Raw genomic sequence first — 13,408 nt, 5'->3', positions numbered from 1 at the left:
AGTAGGCCCCAACCAAACTAGTAGGCCAACTGCAGTGTTATATTAACAACAACTACTTAATGAGAGCCTGAAGATTGAAGCTCAAGAAAACCAAACAGGAGAAAACCCAGGAGCGGCAGACACCGTTAGTAGGGCCCAACCAGACATGTAGGCCAAATGCAGTTTAATGTCTGATAACATAGGCCTAAAGCCTGACGATTGAAGCTCAGCTTTATTCAGTGGAGGACAACTGTAATGGGAGACAGACACAATAAGTAGGCCTAAATAAGTAATTAGGCAAAATGCAGTTCAAAATTGGTAAGTGGAGTGAACAGGCGGCATAGCGTGGTTCAGCGGAGGAGGGCATGTGTAATTAGTGGCTCTGACACACTAAGTAGGCCTAAAATAAAAAGGAAGGCTATATTCAGTTCAAAATTGGTAAAATGAGTACACAGGTGGCATAGCTGGGTTCAGCGGTGGAGGACAACTGTTGTGAGAGTCTGACACAGTTACTAGGCCCAAATAAGTAAGCTGGCTAAATGCTGTTCTAAATTGGTAAGAGGTGTACACAGGCCGCCTAGCTTTTTACAGCGGGGGACAGTTGTAAGTGTAATGTGTGGTGCAGACAGACAGACAGAGGCCTACAATAAAAAAAGGTGGCTAAATGCTGTTAAAAACTGCTAGCAGGACAAACCAGGTCGCCTAGCTTGTTTCAGCGGGGGACAGTTGTAATGTGTGGCACAGACAGACAGACAGACAGAGGCCTACAATTAAGAAAGGTGGCTAAACGCAGTTCAAAACTGCTAACAGTACTAACCAGGAGGCCTAGCTTGTTTCAGCCTGGGAGGACAACTGTTAGGAGAGGCTTACACAGTTACTAGGCACAAATAATTAAGTAGGCAAAATGCAGTTCAAAATTGGTAACAGGAGTACACAAGCGGCATAGCTTTGTCCAGTGGAGGACAACTGTAAGGAGTGGACTGGCTGAGACAGACACAGGTAGTAGGCCAACAATAGAAAGTAGGCTCTATGCAGTTTAAAATAGGTTACAGGCGTACACAGGCAGCATTGGTGTGGTCAGCCGAGGACGATTGCAAGGAGGTACCGCAGACAGACTACCTAGGCCTAAAATAAAAAAGGAGGCTCTATGCAGTTTAAATAAGGCTACAGGGGTACACAGGCAGCATTGGTGTGGTCAGCGGAGGACGATTGCAAGGAGGGATCGCAGACAGACTACCTAGGCCTAAAATAAAAAAAGAGGCTCTATGCAGTTTAAATTAGGCTATAGGGGTACACAGGCAGCATTGGTGTGGTCAGCAGAGGATGACTGCACCGAGGGGCAGACACAGTTAGTAGGGCCAAAAAAGGAATAGGCAAAATGCAGTAAAAAATCGGTTACAGGAGTACGCAGGCGGCCTAGCTTTGTTCAGTGGAGGACAACTGTAAGGAGTGTCTGACACAGGTAATAGAACAAAATAATAAAGTGAGGTTAATGTCTGGCAAAAAATTTTTTAACAAACAAACTGGTGGCATACCTTGGTACAGGGGTGGGCTCTTCTGCTGACTTGCAGACAGTGGTAGTTGGCACAAAGTATTAACTGGTGTAAATGTAGGACAGGGCACAAGAATATTTTAACTAGCATCAATCCTGTCCAGAAATTGGTATTGGCAGTGCCATTGAAGGATTTAACAGCAAAGACTAAATAGTGGTGGAGCAGTGAGAGGTAATTTTGCAAGTGGTAGAGCACTGTTTGAGCTGGGGGGGAACACTCTCTCGTGGGCAGTGGTACTGGCCCAGGGCCCCTTATGTTACGATGGTGTGTCTGACGTTGGGTGTGCACCCCCACCGCCAGAGACACTTCATTGTACTATGAAGGACCCTGTGCCAGTGCCGTCGCCCAAAAGTGGGCACACCCACCTGTTCAGCCAAACGGCACTCGCATGGGTGCTTGCGCCAAGTGGTGCCCACGGCCCCATGGGGGGAGTTTAGGGAGGTGTAAAAATGGCCCATGCTGGACAAACAGCAGCTGCAAATGGAGAAATTGGAGCAGTCATTAAGACGAGTCCAAAAGCAAGATATTTTTACAGGACAGCTAGGTGTCAGCAGGGAAAGGTGGGGCAAAATAATTAGAAATCCATGATTGGTTCATTTTAATGGAGGTTAGATCATCCACATTTTGGGTAGCCAGATGAGTCCTTTTTTGGGTCAGTATTTAACCTGCAGCACTGAATACTCTTTCTGATAGCACACTAGCAGCTGGGCAAGCGAGCTCCTGTAATGCATATTCTGCCAATTCAGGCCAGGTGTCTATTTTGGATGCCCAGTAATCAAATGGGAATGACGTGTGAGGGAGAACATTGATAAGGGAGGAAAAATAGTTGGTAACCATAATGGACAAATGTTGTCTCCTGTCACTTTGAATTGATGCTGCAGTACCTGTCGTGTCTGCTGTCATTGCGAAATCACTCCACAACCTGGTCATAAAACCCCTCTGTCCAACGCCACTTCTGATTTGTGCCCCTCTAACACCTCTGCCATGTTGCCCCCTGCAGCTCGTGTGAGAACCATCACCGCCACCGTGTGCTGGGAATGCCTGAACCAAACGGTCTACAAGAGTTGCTTGTTTGGTAGCCAATATTTGCTCAAGGTTCTCATGTGGCATGGTATTTTGCAATTTCCCATTATAGCGTGGATCCAGGTGGCAGGCCAACCAGTAATCGTCATCGGTCATCATTTTGATAATGTGGGGGTCCCTTTTTAGGATACGCAAGGCATAATCCGCCATGTGGGCCAATGTTCCAGGTGTCAATTCACTGCTTGTGCTGGGTTGAGGAGCACTATCTGGCAAATCAACATCACTTGTCACCCTCAAAAACCCTTTACCTGACCTTGCAATGCCACCAGTTTCTATTGCCCCCTGAGAAGCTTCCTCCTCTCATAAATAATCATCCCCATCTTCCTCCTCCTCCTCTTCATCCGCAACCTCGTCCCTGAGACTTCCCTGAGCAGACAATGGCTTACTGTCATCAAGGCTTCCCTCCTCCTCGGCTGCAGACACCTGCTCCTTAATGTGCGTCAAACTTTGCATCAGCCGTGTGCATTCCTCAAAACACTGAAGGACTTGACAGAGGTCTTGGAGCTTCGACCACTGCACAGCAGACAACTCCATGTCTGCCATCCAACTGCCTGCACGTGTATGTGTATCCTCCCACAAATACACGACAGCATGCCTCTGTTCGCACAGCCTCTGAAGCATGTGCAGTGTAGAGTTCCACCTTGTTGCAATGTCGATTATTAGGCGGTGCTGGGGAAGCTTCAACAATCGCTGATGGTTCTGCATACGGCTGGAGTGTACGGGCGACCGGTGGATGTGCAAGCAAAGTCTTCACACCTTCAGGAGCAGGGCTGTTAACCCCGGATAACTTTTCAGGAAGCACTGCACCACCAGGTTCAAGGTGTGAGCCAGGCAAGAAATGTGTTTCAGTTCTGAAAGGGCTATGGAAGCCATAAAACTCCTTCCGTTATCACTGACTACCTTGCCTGCCTCAAGATGTACACTGACCAGCCATGACTGAGTTTCTTGCTGCAAGAACTCGGCCAGAACTTCTGCGGTGTGTATGTTGTCGCCCAAACACTTCATTTCCAACACAGCCTGCTGACGCTTACCACTAGCTGTTCCATAATGGGACACCTTGTGTGCAACACTGGCAGCTGCAGATGGAGTGGTAGGGCGACTGCGCTCTGTGGTCGAGGTTTTGCTTCTGGAGGAGGAGGGGTGTCGAACGCCTACTGCCAACTGTTTCCTAGTCCGTGGGCTAGGCAGAACTGTCCCACTATTGGCTGTCCCCTGTGGACCCTGCATCCACCACATTAACCCAGTGTGCCGTGATGGACACGTAACGTCCCTGACCATGCCTGCTGGTCCATGCATCAGTTGTGAGGTGCACCTTTCTACTGACTGATTGCCTCAGTGCATGGAGAATGCGGTCTTTGACATGCTGGTGGAGGGCTGGGATGGGGTTTCTCGAAAAGAAGTGTCGACTGGGTAGCTCATAGCGTGGTACTGCGTAGGCCATCAAGGCTTTGAAGGCTTTGCTTTCAACCAAGCGGTAGGGCATCATCTCTAACGATATAAGTCTAGCAATGTGGGCATTCAAACACTGTGTACGCGGATGAGAGGGTGAGTACTTTCTTTTCCTAATGAGAGTCTCTTGGAGGGTGAGCTGGACTGGCAAGGTGCATATGGTGGGACTTGCAGTGGTGGTGGTGGTGGACATGGTGGATTGAGAGAGGGGTGGTGAATTTGATGGTATTCTCGATGTAGGCCTACATGCTGTGTTTCCTACCAATAAACTTGTGGTTCCCTGACTGCTTTTCCCTAGCGACGACACCTCCACATTTGCTGCTGTTGTTGTTCTAACTGGTGGACTTACAGTGACTAGCTTCATTGTGAGCGGGTGCAACAACGTTATGGGACGTTTGGCAGATAGTCCAGGCTTGCAAGTGCATGGTGGTTAAATGTCGATGCATGCAAGTTGTATTTAAACTTTTGACATTCTGACCTCTGCTAAATGTGCTGGAGCATTTCTTACAGATCACCTTGCACTGATCATTCGGATCTTGGTTAAAAAATTGCCAGACTGCACTCTTCCTACTATTGAATACCTTTTCAGGCATTGCACACTGTGCTACTTTAACCGGATGGCCACGCTGTCTGAAAAATGGTTTTGGTTTTGCCAAACTTTTTTGGCCAGAGACGGGCCTGCCAGATGAATGCACATGTGATGTAGATGGCTGCTGACGATCCTCCTCCTCCGCTTCTGAGCTACTGCCAGCGGCACCCTCTTCCCCCAATGGCTGCCAATCTGGGTCAACAACTGGGTCATCTATCACCTCCTCTTCAATCTCATGTTCAGCTATCTCTGTGTCACCGTGTAAGGTGCTATAACGATCGGGAATGGGCACCATCGTCTCATCAGGGTCAGTTTCTGGCTCAGTACACTGCGAGGGCAATGTAGTAATGTGAGTCGATGGAACAGCATGACAATCTAGCTGTGGCTGTGCATCAGTGCACTCCATGTCCGAATCATCTTCTAGTGGGCTGTTAACTATTTCCCTTTCTAACCCAGGCACGGTATGTGTAAAGAGCTCCATGGAGTAAACTGTTGTGTCACCTGACGCATCCTTCACTGTTGTTTTGAGGGAAGGACACAAGGAATCAACTTGTTCCTGACCGGGAGCAGCCACCGATGACTGGCTACTTTTCAATTTTGAACTATCCGAAGAGGAGGCGAAAGAGCTAGAGGCAGAGTCAGCAAGGAAAGCCAAAACTTTTTCCTGCTGCTCCGGCTTTAATAGCGGTTTTCCAACTCCCAGAAAAGATAGCGTTCGAGGCCTTGTGTAGCCGGACGATGACGCTGGCTCAACAACCTGAGACTTAGGTGCTATTTTGATTTTCCCTCTACCACCCGATGCTCCACCAGCACCACCACCACATCAGCATTACCAGATGGCAATGACCGCCCACGGCCACGACCTCTTCCACCAGCCTTCCTCATTCTTGGGAAAATGTAACCAAACTAACAACCATTATATGGTACAGAAAAACAAGGTAGAAGGTGTATGTTACCTTGTTGTGAATATAAATCTACCTTTTTATGTGTGGGTGAGTGCTGAATAAATCAGGCCCACTGTATGACAGTATAGTTTCTGTGGCTGAAAATGACTGACAGAGATACCACAGACACGACTGGCACAGATGCACAGATTTGGCAATATTATTCTCCCTTTCTTTTTTTTATATGGGAGACAAGTGAATAAATCAGGCCCAATGTATGACAGTATTGTTTCTGTGGCACAAAATGACTGACAGAGCAACCACAGACACGACTGGCACAGATGCACAGATTTGGCTATATTATTCTCCCTTTATTTTTATTTTTATTATATGGGAGACAAGTGAATAAATCAGGCCCAATGTATGACAGTATTGTTTCTGTGGCACAAAATGACTGACAGAGCAACCACAGACACGACTGGCACAGATGCACAGATTTGGCTATATTATTCTCCCTTTATTCTTATTTTTATTATATGGGAGACAAGTGAATAAATCAGGCCCAATGTATGACAGTATTGTTTCTGTGGCACAAAATGTCTGACAGAGCAACCACAGACACGACTGGCACAGATGCACAGATATGGCAATATTATTCTCCCTTTATTTTTAGTTTTATTATATGGGAGACAAGTGAATAAATCATGCCCAATGTACGACAGTATAGTTTCTGTGGCACAAAATGACTGACAGAGCAACCACAGACACGGCTGGCACAGATGCACAGATTTGGCAATATTATTCTCCCTTTATTTTAATTAATTTTTTGGGGTAAGACTAGTGACAAAATGAGGCTCACTATATTACAGTATAGTTTCTGTGGCACAAAATGACTGACAGAGATACCACAGACAGGACTGGTGCAGATGCACTGATTGGCAATACAAATCTCCCTTTTTAGGTGTGGGACAGTGCAGAAAAATACAGGCCCACTGTTTTACACTACACAGTTTCAGGGGCAGACAGTGGCTTGAAGATATATTTAAAAAAAATATATACAATTACTATCTCCCAACAATAATCTCAGAAAAGTATGGCAGGCAGCAATTAAAGGGACGGCTGCACACAAAAAGTGTGGGCAAACAAACAAGATAGCTGTGCAAAAAGGAAGGAGCAGCAGGATTTGTGCTTTGAAAAAACACACAGCAACGCAGCTATCAGGGAGCCTTCTAGGGCAGCCCTATAAGCTACAGAGCTGATTAAGAAAAATCTAGCCTCCACTGTCCCTGCAAAGAAAAGGTGGTGTTGGACAGTGGAAATCGCTACAGCACAAGCGGTTTTGGGGTTAATTTACCCTGCCTAACATTATCCCTGCTTCTTACAAAGTGGCAGCAACCTCTCCCTATGCTCAGATCGGCAGCAGTAAGATGGCAGTCGGTGGGAATGCCCCTTTATAGCCCCTGTGACGCCGCAGAAAGCAAGCCAATCACTGTCATGCCCTTCTCTAAGATGGTGGGGACCGAGACCTATGTCATCACGCTGCCCACACTCTGCGTCCACCTTCATTGGCTGAGAAAAGGCGCTGAAAGCGTCATACGAAACGCGACTTTGGCATGAAGGTCGCCAACCGCGTGGCCGATCCCACGCTGGGATCGGGTAAGGTTTCATGAAACCTGACTTTGCCAAAAGTCAGCGACTTTTGAAATTGTTCGATCCGTTTCGCTCAACCCTACTGAGGACATGAAGTGTGCAGCAAGGCCAAAAAGTGGTCAAGAAAGTGGGTGGGTGAGCCTGGGGTACTATATATGACAGATCGTCACAGATCCTCCACCAAATTTCACAGTGGGTGCAAGACATTGTGGCTTGTACGCCTCTCCAGATCTCCCTCTAACCAATTAGACAACCAGTTGTTGATCTGGGGGTGCCTCAGTAAGGCTGGAATTGGGCAGGTTAATCTTTGCGAAGGACGTATGAATCAAGCCACATACAAGGTTATCTTGGAAGTTGATTCCTTTTGTTCAGGCAATGTTCCCCAACTCTGAGGATTGTTTTTTTTCCAGCAGGACAATGTGCCATGCCACACAGCTAGGTCAAAGAGAAAAAGCAGACAAACTGAAAATTTTGCGTTGGTCTCTCAATCTTGCCAGAGCTGTATATATATATATATATATATATATATATATATATATATATATATATATATATATTTGGACTTTGTTTAGGGAATGTGATAGGCAGCCCCAAGCAGATGTGTTTTTAGAGAAAGCCTGAAACTGTAAGTTTTGGTTAGTCCTAATTTCTTGGGATACAACACTCCAAAGGATTGGTTGAACTTGTGCAAAGTCTTGGAGCCAAGAGTGGGAGGAACGGATTAGTGTGGATGTTAGTCAAAAGTTGCTTGCAGAGTGTAATGAGCAGGTGGGCTGATAAACAGAAATGAAGGAGGAGATGTAGGGGGTGATGCACTGTGGTGAGCTTTGTGGGTGAGAACAAGCAGTTTAAATTGGATCCTATAATGTATGGGCAGCCAGTGCAGTGACTGGAACAGAGTGGAGGCCTCCGAGTACCGATTAGCCAGATTGATGATCCTGGCTGCTGCATTTAGAATGGACTGGAGAGAGAAAAGTCGAGTGAGGGGGAGACCCTCTAACACTTTCTCCAGTGCTTTCGCCTCCTCCACCTCCTCTAGTGCTTCCACCTGCACCCTCAACCTCAGCCTTAATGAGACACACATTCCAACACTGCAGTGAGAATCCCCCCACCTCAATACTGCACAGCCAGGGCTCACCGCAATCAAGCAGTGTTTAAATTAATATGAGTAGGAGATAGCAATCATACAGATCAAGAGTTGTGGACAGCTATCTATGCCGAGTTTTAGCAATGGCTGTCTCCACTGAACCTGGGATGGCTGTGTGCGATAATAGTGCAATCCTGGTGGTGGCCCTACACCTGGGCAACCTCACACTCGTGCCTTGCATGGCTCACATCCTCAACCTGATTGTACAGAAATTCAAGTGCCACTGTCCCAGCCTGGATGCGCTGCTGCAGAAACCACTGTCATTGTATGCTCACTTCCACCATCCCACTTAAGTTGGTATAGAGATCTTTAAACATACCAGTTAACCGGCTGAAATGCGATGAGACCACACTGTGGAATTCAACTTGCACAAGTTGCAGTGACTGTGGCAGCAGTGCCAAGATCTGGTGCAGTATAATATTTTGCATAGACTGGCACAATGCAGTATGGACAAGGTGCAATTCACACTTGTGGAGTGGACACAGAAAAAGGACCTCTGCACCATTCTGCTCATTTTCGAAAAGATTACTAAGATGGTTAGCGCTGACATCTGTCATCAGCATCACTATTTTGGTCATCTAGATGCTGCAGCATAATTTGAAAAGTCTGGGGGAGTAGGTGGTGGTGGTCCTGGGTGAAGAGGAAGATGTGGAAGGGTTAACACTGTATCTAAGTTTCTGTCTGTCATCTCACAGGTGGTTGCCATGGGAGGAACAAATGGAGAAGGATGAGGAGAAGGATGAGGAGGAAGAGGTTATGGATGTGCAACAGTTAGGAGATGAAAAGGATAGTTATCCTCTGTTGTCAGTGGTTTCCACGAGGGGATGGATGAAGCAAGCTTGAGTGTTATTCCACCACCAACACACTATGCACTTGGACCTCATGAAAGCATCCGACCCATGAGGGCCTTCTTGCAGAACTATCTGTTGTTGCCCATATTGTTAGGATTCGAAATATTGTTGACTACTGGGTTGCGAGTCTGTTAGATCCATGATACAAAAGTGAATATTGCCTGTTGTTTGCCCCCCTTGAAAGGGACACGCCCATGCTGCAATATCAAAACATGCTTGAAGACAATCTTGAGAGTGGTTTCCCCAAGACAGCAGTGAGGCACACAGTGTGTATCACAGTGATAAGATTCCAAACCCGGGAACATTGAGTCGTCAACACAAAAACATTAGCAGCCTTGCAGCACTGGAGTCCTGGGATCCAAACCCACCAAGATCAGCATCTGCAAGGAGTTTTTATGTTTTCCCAGTATTTGTGAAGGTTTCCGCCGAGTGCTCATTTTTCATCCCACACACAAAGACATATTGATATGAAATTTAGATTGTGAGACCCAATTGGGACAATGCCACTAATGTCTGGAAATGTTTGTAAAGTGCTGTGTAATTATTGGTGTTATATAAGTGAGTAAAAAAATATATAAATAGATATTGATGCCACATTTTAGTGATATCGACCCATAATTGTTGGAAATGTTTCCTGAGCGCCAGGCCTACATCTGTCACTCATCCACCAGTTACTGATCAAACTTTAAGCAAGAAATACTGCCTCAAGCCCTGTCCACGGCTTAAATGTGACATGGTTTCAGGACCACGCTATTAGCACAAAGAATTTGTATTGTGAAATGTGGGCTCATGGCTGGATCACAAAATAATTAAAAGATAAAATGTGGCCTGCTTTATGTAGCACGGTAGTAAAAGAAAAAAATAGATTATTTTACTGTGGACGAGCCTTGGATACAGCAGAATCTCAGCACAAAAGAATTACAACCTCAGGTGTGCTTAACCTTTTGGAGCATGGTATTAATAGAACAAATTATTTTTTTTATCATGTGTGTGTCTGTATGGAGAACAATATATGTACCACAGAATGAAAAGAAGAAATGCAACATGCTTTAGTTAACATGATAATGAGAAATCCAATTTTGAATTTATCATGTGTACCCCTGCATAGAGAAAAATTTCAGCACCCTAAAATTTCAAACTGATACCTGGCCTGCTGTATGATGTTAGTAATAGAAGAAAGCATTGTGTTACTTATGATGAGGCCTCTGTAACACAGACTATGTGCTCCAAACAGTTTCAAACTGAGATCTCCCCTACAGTATCTTGTTAGTAACAGAAGAAAGTAATTATTGCCTGTGGATGAGGTCTGTTTATCACAAAAGATATGCTCTAAACAATTTCAAACTGAGATTTCCACTACTGTATCTCGTTAATAACAGAAGAAAGTATTTTTCTTGTGTGGATGAGGCCTGTATAAAATACAATATATGCTCCAAACAAATTCATACTCAGACCTAGCTGGCTGTATCACGTTTGTCAAATAAAATATATATTTTTTTTCTCTGCATGAGCTCTGCACACAGCAGAATTTCCCCACCTCAAAATGAGAAGGTGGGATAAGGTGTGCTGTATCATGTTTGTAACAGAAAAAAAATATTTACAACAGATTTGCAGTCTACACACAGATTAAGTTCAGCAGCAGTAAATGACAAGGTGACATATGCCTTGCTGAATCAAGTTAGTAACAGAAAAAAATAGTTTTTTTACTCTGCAACTACTCTGCACACAGATGAATTTCACAGCCACAAAATGACAAGGTGATATATGGAGTGCTGCATCATGTTTGAAACAGAAAAAAATAGTTTTTTTTACTCAGCAACAACTCTGCACAAAGATGAATTTCATCACGACTAAATGAAAAGGTGAGATATGTCGCGCGGAATCATGTTTTTAACAACTTTAAAATTTTGGGTTTTTTTTACTCTGCAACAGCTCTGCACGCAAATGAATTTCATCACCACAAAATGACAAGGTGAGATATGGCATGCTGTATCATGTTAGCAACTGAAAAAAAATGTTTTTTTCTTCTTCAACAGCTCTATACACAGATGAATTGCACTGCCACTAAAAGACAAGTTGGAATATGGCGTGTTGTATCACGATTAGCAAAAGAAAAAATATATTTTTTGATCTGCAAAAGCTCTGCACACAGATAAAGTTCTTCAGCACTAAATGACAAGTTGACATATGCCTTACTGAATCACATTAAGTAACTGAAAAATAATTTTAAAAGGTCTAATCATGCATGGAGCACTATAGAAGCAGTGCACATAACACTTCTATGAAATGTGCCCTGCTGTCTTTGTCTGTGGACCTTGCTAATGGCCTAAGGAAAACAAATCTGCTGGAAGGTTGATTTCACAGCTACACAGGACACTAGCTATCTAAACTATGTGACTTAGAAACAGTACCCAGGACCAGCATCAGGAGCAGCTTCTCTCTGCTGTTATACTGACAAAATGGTGCTAAAACAAGATGTCAGCTCTTTATATATAGAGAGGGACATGTGATTTCAGCAGCCAATGGCACAAGCTGTTGTGTCTGGACTCTGTGGATGTTTCCAGCACCCTGATTGGCTAGCTGCAATGTGCATACATAAAGTTAGAAAAAGAAAATCTTGCTTCTCTGAGCTCTTCCCACCTCCTTCCTTCACCAAACACATGCCCCTCGCTCATCATACACTACCACTTTCCTAGCCAAAGCGCTAAAAATACTTTAGTGGCAATGCAAAATATTTTCCCGCATTTTTACCAAATGCTACCAACTTTTCACGATTTTAAGAAAATTTGCTTGTGTTTCCAATCACGAATCCGAATGTATATTTGTGCGAAATTTAAGTTTGGAAATAGTTTTCACAACATATTCCCATTTTCCCAACAAATTCATCTCTACAAAATATCTGCTCATACAAGACGCTAGTGGCAAGGCATCACAACATCTCCAAGGCATAGTGGAACAGCTCATGCCAGGTGTCCAACTTTGAGACCCCATAGGTAAAGATCGCAGAGGAATTAGGTTTGTCTGCCAGTTATTCCTTGATCATATTTAAAAACTTTTCCCTCCATGTTAAAAATAAAAGGTCATCAGGCCCTGGACGCTTGGACAGTTTCATGAAATTGGACCAGGCCTTTTACAGTGTACCCTTGCTTCTGCTGTGTGTCTCTCTCACCTCTCCTCATTGTTGCTCAATCCACACTGAACAGATGAGATAAAGCTGGGTTGAGTTTTATCTCTTTGTCTCATGTCTTCCTCCATCTCCACCTAGTCCACATATAAAGCTTAATTTTTAGTGATGAGCGAATACATTCGACATTATTTGTTACTCGCATGAATAGTATGCTTTCTAAGCTATTTGTTACTCGGTGAGTAATGTGATTTTCACCTTGGTATATTCAAGTGAACTGCATAGCATGTTTGGCACTTTATTTGCAGGCAATGAATATACTGGTCTTGCTTGCCAATCACAGTAATTCTGGTGCCATCTTTGGTGTGGCATTACTGTGATTGCCTGACCTTACAGCGTCATAGGGGATATTTAATCCCTGCCAGTGTTATTACATCCATAAACAAAGTAGTGAGAGCATAGTGTGAGAGTAGGGAGAGTGAAAGCAGCATATTGGGATAGTTTCTGATATCAAAAAGCTCTTTTAAGAGCTAATGAGAGTGAAGATTAGTTCTCTGTTAGGTTGAGATATAGTAGGGAGAGAGTTCATACGAGATAGAGCGAAAGGCAGGCATTGCTATTGCTAGTTTGCATTGTGTATACTGTAGGAACAGACTGGGATTTGGGAGAGAGACAGGGTTTCATATTTTGTACCATAATATACAAAGCTCCTTTTAGAGCCATCTAATAGCACTCAGCACCAGCATATACTAAACATTTTTTTTTGAGCTTCATAATATTCCTGCATACCAGCATATACTAAACCACTTTATTGACAGCTAAACAATATCCGTCAGTGCCAGCATATACAAGCACCTTTTTTGAAAGCTAATTGCTAAATAATATTCCTTGCCAATTGCTGAAATATCTAATATTTATTTTGCAGTTATGCGACTGGCACAAAACCTGCTGAGATACGCACGCATCACTATTTAACAGTAATGTTCCAGAGTCTGCTTTTGGCATGTGTCATGAAGGCAACATAAAAAAAATTCTCTGTTACAGCTTAAATAAATAGTGTATATTTATCTAGCAGTTGTATACCTTGCTCACAGCCTGC

Source organism: Ranitomeya variabilis, chromosome 3 (genome assembly GCF_051348905.1).
Source record: "Ranitomeya variabilis isolate aRanVar5 chromosome 3, aRanVar5.hap1, whole genome shotgun sequence".
NCBI classification, from domain to species: Eukaryota; Metazoa; Chordata; class Amphibia; order Anura; family Dendrobatidae; genus Ranitomeya; species Ranitomeya variabilis.
Note: the sequence above shows the minus strand (reverse complement) of the source record.